The sequence below is a fragment of the Scatophagus argus genome, chromosome 3, assembly GCF_020382885.2.
Source record: "Scatophagus argus isolate fScaArg1 chromosome 3, fScaArg1.pri, whole genome shotgun sequence".
In the NCBI taxonomy this organism is placed as follows: Eukaryota; Metazoa; Chordata; class Actinopteri; family Scatophagidae; genus Scatophagus; species Scatophagus argus.
In genome coordinates, this window is record NC_058495.1 from 18,020,356 (window position 1) to 18,025,674 (window position 5,319).

The 5,319-nt window shown below is 37.1% G+C and overlaps 1 long non-coding RNA gene across 1 annotated transcript; it reads right to left on the bottom strand.

The window, feature by feature from the left end:
* Positions 1 to 749: 749 nt before the first annotated feature.
* LOC124056669 lies at positions 750 to 2,829 on the bottom strand. The gene is made up of 3 exons (XR_006842994.1): positions 2,642 to 2,829; positions 2,179 to 2,280; positions 750 to 2,066 (listed from the first exon to the last, which is right to left on the bottom strand). It is a non-coding gene; the product is annotated as an uncharacterized LOC124056669 (long non-coding RNA).
* Positions 2,830 to 5,319: the final 2,490 nt, after the last annotated feature.

The following is a 5,319-nucleotide window of genomic DNA, read 5'->3' on the forward strand; positions in this document are numbered from 1 at the left end:
TGTAGTTATTTCTAGTGTTGTGCTTTCATCGTGTTTGAGGAGCTTTGTCACAAGTTTGTCTTCCACATTTACTTCAGGTGATTGCCTCTTGTTATGTAACTCCTTGAGATAAAACATTTTTCTGTAGTTGCTTAGGAAAAAAGCTGAGAGCTGCCTGCTAAATTACTGTTTGTTACAATGAAATACAAACCTTACCAATTTTAGAGCTGACATAACAGGAAGCACATAAAGACAAAAATTCAACGGACACATAAAACATATTCTGTGCTGCAAAATCCTGAAAAATAAATAAATAAAACAAAAGACAAGAAGGAAATCAAACGCTGTTGAAACAACGCAGGCAGCTTTGCACATGTGGTTCTATTTTGAGAGATAGAGACAAGAGACAACTTTGGGATGATTGACAAGCAACAGCTGGGAAGGAGGATAGCAAGAGCCTGGAATACAGTGTCACAGGAACACAGGTGTCAGTCACAACGGCTAATTAAAACAAAGCCAGCAGTGTTAATGAGAAATGATGAGTGAATGTGCTGCGGCTCTCATTTCTGTCAGTTTAACTTTGACAAACTTATCAGCAAAGAAAGACTCGGCGATCTCAAGGAAGTTCGTAGACAAAAGGAGAATTAATTGACTCCGAAATGTACTCTCCTCATTCTTACACACATGCAGAGTGATGTTGGATTAGCAGTCAGGGTAACACATTTCTTGGCTACAGACCTTGAGTAATGACAACAAAAAACATAATGATATGATGAATAACTCCAAGCAGAATCCTTTATTTATTTTTTGTTTTGTTTTTTTTTGTTTTTTACATGAGAGCTCCCCTGCACTTTCCCATGTGAGGCAGGTTGCCTTTAATATAGTAAGAGAAAGCCTTATTTTATCATTCAGATTAAGCAATTAAGGTTAGTTGAACAACAACCTTTCTGGATTTATATAAGCAGGGTTCTGCTGCTTGGTATGTAAGGGTCACACCCCTACATCTGGCCTACATCTGGTGTACCTCGCCTGATTGAGGGGGATCAGAATGAGCCCATCAGATTATTATTATTATTGCACGTTTGATACCAACTTAGTGTTTCCTAAAAGAATACAGCATGACACTGCTACAACAGCCAGGCAACAGGTTTATTCACTGACTGGACATTCCACAAGAGGATGTGAATTTGGTCAAAACGACCAAAATGTTTCAAAAAAATATCTTAGCCAGGTTTCACTTCTCTCTGCTGTTATTTATATATATATATATACATATATGAGCAGCAGATGAGCCAAAATGATGAGCTAAGCTGTTTCATGAGAAAAGTGACATAGCCAGGAATATGAAACTGAGAATATACAAATAACTTATCTTGTAAAAATACTTTGTATTTTATTGTTTTACGGTTTTATTAATTTAAAAAAAATAGATACATGCATTTTAAAGCAATTTTACAGGCTATGGCCAAAAATGTTTATTTAAACCTACATTTATTATTGTTTTGGTCAACTTAAAAACAAATATTAACCTATTATCACCTATTAAGTTAACAGTTAACACATCAAGCAGAGATGAAACAATGTTAGCTTTTATTTCTGCTCCTGGTCTCATCTCCACTAACTCCTATGGCCTTTGTGTCAACCAGCTAGTCACAGTACAGCACAGGGCTTTAATAGCTGTCTCGATGAGTAAAGCGGAACTGCAGCTGTCCTTTTAGTTAATAGAGTGCTAAATAGGCCAATCCAGCTGTGGGCAAACTGCTGTTGTCTGCATGAAGCCCCATAGTCTTGATCACAGTGCGTGAGAGTGGTCTGCACTGAACTTCAGAATAAGTAGTCAGAATAAACACCCGAGAAACCAGACCCATCCTGGGAATCGTCATCCTTTGTAGTCATTTGAATGAGCTCATTGTACAGGCGATCTCTCTCTGTTTTCAAGTCCTGATATTGTCTCAGTAGTCTTCTTAGCAGGTTGTTGCAGCAGGAACATAACTGGGTTGAATTATGTTGAGACTGGTCAATCTGGCACATGTCTGCTATTATGGAGCTGTTGAAAGAAAACGGATCCCTGTCTTCTTTCGAATAAACTGGCAGAAAACAGAAATTTGGGGTTATGGTTGCAAAACTTTCCACTAAAGAAGCATATTACATCAATGATTGCCAATGTGCCAAGACAAAATAATGTTGCTGACTACTTACAGACAAGGCGCAGGGAGATATTGAGTGTGGCTTGTATGATACACAACACTCCTAACGTTATAATCCCAATTCTGAGAAGTCTTCTCTGCATGGATGTTGCACCTATACACACACAGTACAAACAATCATTCTGTAGTTCAGGACCATTTCACTGCAGTCTGAACCCCTCCAAAATAGGATCACGCTTGTAAGATGATCAGTCTTCCAATGTGTCATGCAAAATTTATAAAAGCTCTTGTTCTTGATCTGAGCAAGAAATCCAGTATTTACTGAGAGTTCCTTGTTGCTTCACCATTCTGTTATCACGTTAAAATGCCCAGGCAGTTAGAACAGATTTCACAGAAAACAAAAGAAACAATTGTCAATGTAATCCCTGTAAAACAAAGCTGTTTTGCGGTATCATTTAATTGGATCTTTTAATTAATTTTTAATTTTTTTAGTCTGTGTTTATTTGTGCTCTTACCTGAATGTCCAGTGTTACCGTTGTTTGTTTCAGCTCTCCCAGGCTCATGTGTAGTGGAGAAGACAGAAAGCTCAATCTTTTGTGCCATGGTGCTCCACTGTGAGAAAATCTGGCCTTAACTTCTCTGGTATTGTGACAAGACTAACAGTCCTGATGCTGTCTGACAAATTGCTGCTTTCAGGGTTTTATGGGTTTTATCGTTTTTAAGGAAGGAAGTTGGAACCACAGAGTTTGTTCAAACCAGTTTCTGAGAAGACTAAATAGACAACCTATTTCTGTACACATGTTTAATCATTCACCCTTTTTTGTATATGAAAACAAATTACAGGTCAATTTGATTTTAATCCTTTTCAAAGAAATCTTGAACAGTTCATTTTTATGCGGCTCCAGACTGTCAGAAACTGAAGAAAGATTGGTCAAATCATGTGGTAAATTGACTGTCAACACCTACCATTTATTTTTGTCTGGCACTGCAATCAATACTATGCAGTACATTTTTCATTGAATCAGGTAAAATAGGCATTTCATCCCATATTAGAAGATATATACAAATCTAATGGGCAGTGTGCCTTAAAATTTACCAAACCAATTCATACTCCAAAGATGCCCTCATGCCAAAATGTTAACAATTTACACAATATATTACCAGTTGCCATAGTGCTATTTGTCAGAACACATTTTACATTCTTAATTTTTGATACAGTTCTAAGAATACCTGCATTTTAACAGAGTTTGGTACTATACTATGTGTATTATAGCCTTGAGTGAGGCTATATTGTTTTCAGTTCTTTACACATTTTTTTTAATAAAAACACAAACCCAAAAACAAAAAACTCACTGAGTTCCTGAAAACCTTGACAAAACTACCTTTAAATGACCAACACATGACCATAAAATAATTAGACAGGAATCGACTGAATTAATGTGCTCAATCTTGTGTCCACTTTTCTCTTCAACGCAGTAGCATTTTACAAATTGGGGCTGTATGTTTTCACACTGTATGTTTTCAGTTCTCTTTTTTTGTTTTTTGGGGTTTTTTTGGACTACTTGCTTTCATGTTGACTAGCATGACAAATCTGCTTCAGCAGCTTCATCCCAACATGCTTCCTCCTCTGCTTGTATAGAAAGAGTACGGACTCATGGGGGTTTCATTGATATATCTTCTACCTCCAACCTGTAAAAAAAAAAAAAAAAAAAAAAAAAAAAGGATGAAATGGAGAGCCCTTTATTCTTAAGGCCTTGATTGCTTATTGAAAAGCAACAGGTGTTTGCATGTGAGGGGTCAGTGATGTAATTGGCAGGTTGAATTTATCATTCTGAATAACTTTTTACGTGAACACATGGGATTCCATCTTGCTTGGAATGGTTTTGGTTACTTTCCCTCACATTCCAGTGTTCTAGTGTACAACTGACCAAAACTTTAATTGGTGTATCACAGCGATTTTGTACTAATATACAGTATAACTGCCATAGTTTTCAAATCACTGGGAAATAGATTCTGTCATAGACCCTTTTAAAGCCACAAACTCTATTTGCCATAATCCAGCATCTATTTGTATCGTAATCAATAATCTAAGTGCTACAAATTCAGTGACTAGAATTGTAGCAAGTCTACGGGTTCGTGTATCACAAAAATATGAGCTAAAATTAACATTAGAAACATAATTCTTTCAACTAAAATAGTTATTAAATCTGTTGAATTTTACAACACAGTGTAGCACATTCAGAGCCAATTTGAAATTTAGGATTTGCGCACAGACTTTGCCCCACAATTATTGGCAAGAACTGGAGATCAGAGGAAAACTGACGATAGTGACAGCTGGATGTCAAACATTTAGTGACAGGTATCAACCAACAAATTCAGTGTGTGATAAAAGGAGAATACATGCATAAGTAAACCGCTGTGGAACTTACAGTTAAGATGAAACCATGAACATGTGAATTACACATGTGACAAGGCTAATTCATACACTGGTGCCTGTTCAGCTTACATTTATGTATGAACTCTGATCTACCCAATTTAACATTTTCCCTGGAGGTGAAATTCAGAGGAAGAAGATATTAACCTGTCACCTGAGCAGGCTGCCACAGTCAAAAGCAAAAACTGTATCAGTTCAAATTAAAGCTTCAGTGGTGCAAATGATACAAATACTGATTATACTGTACCACTCCCATATCCAAACAACCACAGGGGAACCATACATGATAGCGTTGTGGAGATGGGTGAAATTAATGGGTGTGTTCAAGCTGGAGAAGAGAAGCTTCAGGACACCGAGGCAGATACAGGGTGCCACAGTGCATTCTAGTGGCTGATACGAAGATCACAGGAAGTGTTTGAAAATTTGTGTGCAGGTTAGAATATTTTTGTGGGGCTTTCATTGCCAGTTGGAAATTCAAAAAAAAAAAAAATACTGATTAAAGTCTGTGTTGAAGCACGGTGTCCTGATGCCCTCTCATTTCTGGCGCTACAGGTTTAGAGAAATTTTGTTTATGAGTGCCTGTTGAATTTTTGCTGGTGGAAACTATCATTGGAGGAAGCGTAGGTTATTAACACCAGATTACATACTAATGATTTACCAGTGTTGCAGAAGGGTTGGATATTAGCAAAACTGACATAACCAAAACCAGCTGGTGATGTCAGTTGTGTAATGGCTTGCTACAATTGAAGCTCATGAAAA